The sequence below is a fragment of the Pogona vitticeps genome, chromosome 13 (genome assembly GCF_051106095.1).
Source record: "Pogona vitticeps strain Pit_001003342236 chromosome 13, PviZW2.1, whole genome shotgun sequence".
NCBI classification, from domain to species: domain Eukaryota; kingdom Metazoa; phylum Chordata; class Lepidosauria; order Squamata; family Agamidae; genus Pogona; species Pogona vitticeps.
In genome coordinates this window covers 6,895,673-6,904,629 of record NC_135795.1, presented here as the reverse complement: position 1 = coordinate 6,904,629, position 8,957 = coordinate 6,895,673, and positions in this window count along the sequence as shown.

Here is an 8,957-nt window from a genome sequence, read left to right as displayed (position 1 = left end):
GCTGCCGGGTGGAAGAAGAAGTCGCTCTATAGGGTAGGACCTAAAGCAATGGTTTCCAATTACAGATCAAGAGATTTCAACAAAACGTTAAAAATAACTTCCTAATGGTAGGAACTGTTTGACTGTATGGTGGACCACCTCAGAAGGTGGCAGATTCTCCACCGGCGGAGATTTCTAAACAGAGTTTGTGTGATCGTGTGTCAGGGTAGTGGATTTCCTGCTTCAGCAAGGGGACCCTCAGTTACTTTTAACTCTAATTCTTTGAGCTGCAGAAACAAGGAATTATTTTCAAACAGGAGTGTCAGGAGAAATCTCTTTTTAAAAGTTACGTTATAATCTCTGGACTGTAGCTAGGAACAAAATGGAACTTCAAAGACTGGGCTGGCAAAGTAAGGGAGGGCCTCAAGTTGCCGATTTTGGGACATAGCATCAGTGCGTTGGAGGGGAAAACTCTGTGGCTAGCCTTGGGCATCTTGAGCCAGCTTGCTGCTTCAGGGATAGTGGCAAAAGATTTCCCCTCCTCACTGTTCAAGGTGCCAGAGAAATCAGGGGCTGTGTATGGAATGGGAGAGGCCAGCTTCTTGTTCTTCACTTCAGGTAGCAAAATCTCTTGGACCAGCCTTGGTTAAAGACATTCCAGAAGTCTGCTTTCAATATTCGGCTATATGTCAAACCATAATTAAATAATATCACCAACTGTTTCATAGGATGTACGGAAAACTGTGCCAGTCATCCTCTGATGGGTTGCCTAGTAAGAAGCAAACCATTACTCTAGCCGAAGAGCACCAAGTCCTGGGTGTTCACTTTTTTAAAATTTCATTTGCTTGAATTAAATCGTTTTAATGATTGCAGCCTGTGAAAGCTCATGTCAACTTTTTTTCCCGCTTGCTGCCCTACAGCTGTGTTGGATCGCATCTTCCATCATCCATGGCCAGCAAGGACAGTGGTTAGGAATTGCTGGAGCTACAATTCTACATGGCAGGCGTACGCAGACTAGAAGAATGTGCCGTAATAAATTTGTTTTATCTCGAATCCAGGGACATACAACATTTCAGCTCTGAGGGATGGTGTTGGTGCTTGACTGAGGGTCTCTCTAAGCCCCTACTGTAAACTGACTCAGGACCCCAGTGTGGTTTCACCAAGTCAAAGGGCAAATCCCTGAATTTCAGCCAGCCTTTTCCTCTCCTGGCAGCTAAAGCAACCCTTTCCTAATTGAAAAGATATCCGTTTACTAGGTGCAACCTGTTATCTTTACATCTCAGCATCTTCCAGGTGCTCTGTAATCCTTTGTCTCTGGGAGTGAGGTAAATTTTAATTTCAGAGGCGATGGCCACAACATCGGAACAGGGCGCTTTTTGTTTCTTCCTCCATTCCAAGTTGTTTGTACCATCTAGTCCAATGGTTACTACCCTTGGGGGGGTCCCTAAAGGTTCATGGCCTACAACTCCCAGAAATCCTGGCCAGCATGGCCAACGGGGAAAGCTTCAGGGAGTTTTAGTCAAAGAATCTCCAGGGACCCAAGACTGGGAACCACTGGTCTAGTCTGGTGGTGAATTCTGGAGCAGCTAATCACTTCTACGAAATTTTGGTGGTCTTGATAAATAATGTTGTTGTTGTGTGCCATCAAAGTTGCATCTGATGTTTCGTATTTGTAACAGGGTTTTCCGTGTATGTGGGGTGTTTAAGGAGTGGTTAAGGGACGTGGTGGCGCTGTGGGCTAAACCGCAGAAGCCTGTGCTGCAGAGTCAGAAGACCAAGCAGTCGTAAGATCGAATCCACGCAACAGAGTGAGCTCCTGTCGCCTGTCCCAGCTCCCGCCAACCTAGCGGTTCGAAAGCATGCAAATGCGAGCACATAAATAGGTACCATCTCGGTGGGAAGGTAAACAGCGTTCCGTGTCTAAATCACACTGGCCATGTGACCACGGAAAGATTGTCTTCGGACAAACGCTGGCTCTATGGCTTGAAGAGCGGGATGAGCGCCGCCCCCTAGAGTCGGACACGACTGGACAAAAATTGTCAAGGGGAACCTTTACCTTTATCTTTACCTTTACCTTTACCACTACCACCCCCTACTGGGTTTCCATGGTTGACTGTGGATTTGAACCCAAGTCATCTGAAGTTTAGTCCATGCCTCTATCCAGTACACCATAGTGGCTTTCACAATAAACTTATTAATCAACTCTAATTTTGCTTCCACTTGTGGACTACACAGCGACTTCTGTTTCTATGTGCCTCCCTCCCCAGCCTTGATTGATATTGCTGCTCTGGCATGTCTGTCAGACCAAAGAGGACTAGTTAGGAATTATGGGATAAGACAAGGTAAAAATTGGTCTCGAATGACTCAGATCTTGAGTGATTCAGGATTGGATCAATTTCAGGTTTGTCTCATTGGTCTCTTGAACATCACAGGTCCTGGAAGCACTGCAGCTTCCTGGGTTGACGTTGACCTTCCAAGGCTGGGTGTGATGTGGCTGGATTTTGGGTATTTGCCTGTGTATGCGTGCGACAATAATGGGGGAGCAAGAGAGTGACTAATAATGGTACGGAGGAGACAGAGACTGGGAACGGTCGAGTGGGTGAATGAATAAGTGAGACAGAAGTGTATGTGTGGTGGAGAGAGTGGAAGAGAGAGAGAGAGAGTGAGAGATGGAATAGGTCAGGGCGCAACTACAGTGATGAATTGATTCAAGAGCTGGTTCAGTTTTTTTAGAACCGAAATGCCATGCGATTTTTGTGTCAATGCTTGTGTCCTCTTGGAACCTACACTCTCATGTCTTGCCTCTCTATTGTAAGTAGATGGGGAGGGGTGTGTGTGTTTTCCAGCCTTCCACTAGGTGAAGACTTCTGCCAGGCACTGTTTTTCATAGAAGCAAAGAATAATTGAGTTGAAAAGGGTATATAAGGCCATCGAGTCCAACTCCTGGCTCCACGCAGCAATCCAAATCAAAACCAATTATCCCACTGGGGAATATCTGAAGAAAGACAATGGAATCCATTCTTTCTCCAACAACATTTGACTGCATTCTTGCCCTTGTGTAAGTTGGACACCCCAGATTTGAACAATACTAGGGCTGCTGCTTCTGCTAATGCTATTGGATGGAGCTCTTCATTATCCAAAGCAGCACGACTTCTTACTGGTTCTTTTGTGACTCGCTACACTGCTTTAAGAAAGGGGGAATTTCACCCAACAAGAAGCAACAATCTGGGTATTGGGAGTGCCCAACTGATGGCCTTTAAGCTGGATGCGGCTATCAGAGCAATCCTATTTTTTCTCTAGGTGGCACAAATGGGTTTTAATAAGGTGTGGTCAGAAATTTGTCTTGGAGATAAATTTGTTCTCAGAACCTGTGTAAGAGATGACATGCCTTAAACTGACAATCTGAGTGCCTAATTTCAAAAGCATTACCACCTATGACGCAAATACATGGTCTCTTCTTTTTTTTTTGACAGCCTGCCAAGCAGGGTGTGTCCAGGTGTCTGTGTGGCCATGTCCAAAAAGGAGGAAAACATCCTTTATTGGAAGGGCTGTCTTTTCCTTGAAGGGCCCCACTCTTATTTAAGGATAAAGAGCCATAAGGACAAAGAGCCCTAAGTGGCCTTCTTGATGCTTATCCACGTGGAGGCCAGACTCCACAGTGACGCAGATCACCCAGTCACTGTTTCCCCCACTTGAGTGAGATGGATGACAATGCTGTTTAAATTAGAAAAATAATTTTGCATTTCGCATTTGTTAATCTAAAGTGACAAGACACCCTCTCGTACAGACCAGAGCCCCCCTTTGCCCTCATCTTTAGTGGTGTATGTCTTCCCTTCTAGGGATGGGTAAAGGGTCGCTTTAGTCGAGACGGTGATGGAGAATTGGGGGTAACAAAAAGAAATTGGAAAGAAAGGCTTAAATCCATCTGTTAGTCTCAACCAGAGTGGACCATTGAAGGGCTTGATTCTAGTTACTAAGAAGGGGTCAGCCCAGCCCACTGAATAAATAACAGCTGCCTAGTGGTATGGGGGAGCTGAAATGGAGCAAAAGCTTTGACAGGATCAAGAAGATGTAAAAAAACTGTAGCCTTTGCAGGATGGTCCTCTCCGCAATCACAGAGGTGACCAGTCAGGTCCAGTCCAATTGACCTGTATTTGGGGGGGAAAGGAAGTCTCATTGAGTTCAGGTAAGTGGAGGGTCCCCTCTCCTTTAGAAATCCAGAGGGGAGCTTATTTCTTGTATCAACTGGGATGGGAGTTTTTTTTAAAAAAAGGATCCCTCAATGGGCCCCTGGGTCTGTGGTTAGAATTTCTTTGTGTTGTGAGGCGTTCCCTCAATTGTAACCATGCTTCTGCTTTAAAACAAAGGAATTTCTCTGCTTTTCAAAGCACAGCGAAACGTAAACAACACTTTTGGACAAAGAAATGTTGTCTTTATTGAACAATATATATATATTTTTAAAAGCTACTGTATAAATAAACAAACCCGTCTAAAACTTGCACTCAGTGTACAAAGCTGGCCAAATACTCCCAAATGGTTTTCCCTGAAGAATGTCGGGTGTACTCACAAAGGAGAGGAAGCTGTTATTTAAAAAACCTTTCTATTAAAGAGAGAGACCCTGTGTTAGTGTACTGCTTAATTCCCCCCCCCAGAAGCATATTCCACAACATGTTCTACCAGAAACTAGTTTTTGCTATGAACAGATAGAGAAGCACAGTTTTCATCCCGTAATTGCCACTGTATATGACGCCATGATGTTGTTAGGTACTGTCAAGTCAGAACTGACTTACACGTTCCAGACATCCCAGTGAGTTTTCATGGCTGAGTGGAGTTTTGAACTTAAACCTCTTGAGTCCTAGTCCATCATTCTGTCCACTGTACCAGACCACACTGTCATACACATAGGTAAAAAGCATAAGCAGAGACCTTTTGTTTAAGGAGCCTTATGGTTAAACCGCAATACTGCAGCCAAAGCTCTACTCATAATCCAGGTTCAATCCCAGGTAGCTATATGTATATGTCTTTGGACCTCTGGCTGCTGCATCTGCCTCTCAGTAGTGCTGAGAGAGTTCAGCTGGCAAGGGGACAGATAGCACAAAAGGCGAACAGCGTGGCACAGTGGTTAAACTGCAGTACTGCAGTGAAGACTCTGCTAACAACCTGCATTTGATCCCAATGAGCTCAGGTAGCCCGCTTGAGGTTCACTCAGCCTTCCATCCTTCCAAGGTCGGTAAATTGAAGACTCAGCTCATGGTGGGGTGAGGGTAGGGAAATGTGTAGCTTGCATAACTAAATTGTAAACCACCCAAAGACTGCTTTAAGCATTATGGGGTGATAAATAAGCAGCACCCTTTGCTCCCCACTCCCCCAGGAGACAGAAGTGAGGGCTAGAAATGTTGGCGTTGTGAGATCAGCAACATCACACTTGCTGAGATTTCAGGGCCAGGCCTAAAGACAAGCGACCGGTACATATGATGCCAGAGGAGTAAGATAGATCAAAACTGCAGGATCCTTTCCTCTCGCCAGGATCCACAGAGCTGCTGTCAGGACGTGTGCAACCAAGAGGCCCTATTTCTCTGCCACGGCCCAGAAAAGCCTGATGGCAAACCCAGGCCTGAGGGTAGCACCTGGGGTGAAGAAGGCCTTGAGGGTGGCAAGCCGGGGTGTGTGTGTGCATGCATTTGGGCCCAACGTGCCCTTTGGAGTACCACACGTACAAACCTCTTGATATTGAGCCTATGAGCCCTGGTGATGAACGGAGAAGGGTGCCCAAGTTTTAAAAAGCACCTTACCTACCAAAACAAAACCAAGAATCACCCCCCCCTCCAGAGCCGCCTGCCCTGAAATGCGTTTCATCACCGCAAAGACTGGAAAAGCATACCACTTCCCCAAGATCCGCCACGAGCACGTGAGATCTGGCAATGGAAACGAGTGGCTATAATAGGTTTTTTTAAATGCCCCCCCTTCCAAGTGTCTATCATTTATTTAGGTGGGGTCGAAATAACAGGGCAGCAGGTCACCAGCCAAAACGGTATGATAGTTAGATCCAGGAGGCAATACACGGGGTCTTGTTAAATTTTGTAAAACCAGCCTACAACATTTGTCAAACTTTTCCCTTTCCTGCATCAAAGGGGAAGGTTCGGCTGCCTTGTTGGCTTCCAGACAGGATATAAAGCAGGTGGATAGTAATCCAGGAGGCAGAATCCTTGCATTTCATGATCAGTTTTTGGCCATTTCCACCCCACCCCTTTCCTACACCTGTCTCCATCCTTTGAAAATGTCTGGTGAAAATCTTTTTTCCTTCCTTCCTTCCTCCCTTGTATGATTTTTTTTTCCTGATTAGGCCCAATTTGTGTGACAGATTAACTCATCTTGTATGCTCTAAGAAAAGTTTCCATTTGTCTGTGGAGGCGTGTTAATTAATACCACCAGGAATGTTGTGATTTGGACCCATCTGGAGGAACGTGGGGCTTGACAGCTGCTAACCAGAAACAGCTGTTCTCGCCTGTCTCCTGATGGAAGCCATGTTCCCCTCTCCCTCCGCCTTTTGCACCATGTTCTCTGCCTGCTTAGCCTCCACCATGTCCACCTCCACACCAGCAGCTCCTCTTCTCTCAGGATCACTTCAGCCGTTACACCATCTCTTTTCGTTTTTCCTTTCACCTTCATTGCAGTTTACATTCTCTTGTGCATCCGCAAGCAAGCAAACAAGCCAACGATAGGTACACAATGGTAGTGGCAACAAGGCTTTGGCTAAGCTGGAAGACAGTGGAAGAGTATGGACAGGCTACACAGTTCAATACTTTCAGAAGTACAGTGATGCAGCGCAAGACGAAAATAATTCGTTCCGCGAGTCGTTTCGTCTTGCGAAAATTTCATTTTGCGAAGCGCAGTTTCTCATAGGAATGCATTGAAATTTAAACAATGCATTGCTATTCATCTTGCAAAGCACTGCCATAGAGAAATTGGTCTTGCAAGTCAACAAAAGAATCGTAAAACGCTTTCGTCTTGCGAGATTTTTGTTGCACGAGGCATTCGTCTTGCGAGGCATCACTGTATTGGTTTTGGACTACCGTTCCCAGAATCCCTCAGCCAGCAATGCTACATTTTCCAAGCTCCACTTGGGAACAGTGGGAGATTCATTTTATTTTTGGTGCGGACCTATGTAAACACACACGGACACAAAATGACGTTGCTATGTGTATGTCTTCAGCAGCTTACGGTCATAGTCACATAATCAGGCCTGATGAACACGCTGTATGTTAGGGGCCCATGATAAGCAGCATGCATGATCATGCTGCTGGGCTATCGTAAGTGAAGGCATAAGAGAAAGAACAGGTGGAAGAGAAATGCAGCAAATTAAAGATAAATACAGTGGAAGGGGTGACCTCTAAGATGTCTACAGAGCTCCTTCCTTAAAGTACCGGTGGCCCCAATTGGGTACAGGCCAAAGATATGCAGCCTTTCCCGTGTGGCCAAAATCCATGGAGGGATAGTGGAAGAGGACGATGCTTTGTGAACCCATTCATGGTAGCCTGTGGCAGGGGACCATGGGGCCTGATATCCAAATTATTGGCAAACCCAAGGAATTCCCCATCGATAGGTAATCTGCTTGTATCTCAGGCTGTTCCGAATGTTGTGCTAATATCCAGTTTGAGAAAAATGGCACAAAACACACACGTGCATAGAGAAGCCAACACAATTATCTGGCGCACGTCTGAGAAGTCTGAAGCAAAGTTTGCAGAACAGCCCTATCGGTCTTTCACTCATAGTTTGCTGGCTCTGGAGCTGTGGATTCTATTTTCTTTCACTCGTTATGCATTTCTATGGATGTCTTGTTGCTGTTGTTTAGCAAAGCTTTTAACCCAGTGTCTCTTCCCTGACCTGTCAAGCGCGAGGGGGCATGGGGTGGAAGTGGGCCAACAATAATATTCAGCAATCGTGGGGACAAGCGGGAGGGAGGGAGTGGGAAAGATATAGGGTTACTTGGCAGGTTCTAAGGAAAAAAAAATAGAAAACAGTGCATGACCTAAGTTCAGGAAGGGATAATGTTAAGCAAATAACGTTAAGAACAATTTGTTTACCGGGGATATAATGAGGGGAGAGAAGTGCCCCCCCTTCAGGGCAAACAGATGTTTGACAGGATTAATGCCCAGGGTGGGTACTTGGCAGAAAGGAAACTATATGAGTTTTCTTGCTCCTTCTTTGGCAAGCGGAGCTAGGCAAGAAAGAAAAACATCCTTGATTGCTCATTCATCATCTGAAATATTTTGTTCTTGAAAAAAAAAGAAAGCATAGGGCTTTATGCTACAATTAACCCAATTAAGCCCAAGAATCCAGGCATGCCCTGCTTGGCTGGGCTCACCATCGGCGAGGCTGCACGCCAGCGAGACTAGCTTGCTGGAGGACAAGCAGCAGGAGAGCCGAGTGTGCTCACCATCCAGACCAAGCCCTGTGTTTTTAAGTGTCTCCAACCGAATAACAGCGGCAAGAAAAAGGTGGGAGACACCGCAGACATTCCTCTGGCCAGCTCACTCTTATTTCAGGGCACAGGAAGAGGCTCAGATCTAAGGGAAATACTTGTGGGAAGGAAAGAATCACTCCGTCATCAATGCGATCCGGCTCGCTACAGCCCTCCCACTATGTGGCTAGCAAGGCACAGAACTGGCTCCTGACCCACTTCATCTGGAGGGAGGTCCAGCAGTTCAGCAGTTCCACATGTATTGGCAATTAGATGAAGAAGTGATGTGATTCCCCACTGCTTTCACATGATCAATCACCCTCCGTTCCTCTTTATCTTGTTTAAAAGATACTAACAGGCACACCAGGGACGTGGTGGCGCTGCGGGCTAAACCGCAGAAGCCTGTGCTGCAGGGTCAGAAGACCAAGCAGTCGTAAGATCGAATCCACGCGACGGAGTGAGCGCCCGTCGCTCGTCCCAGCTCCCGCCAACCTAGCGGTTCGAAAGCATGCAAATG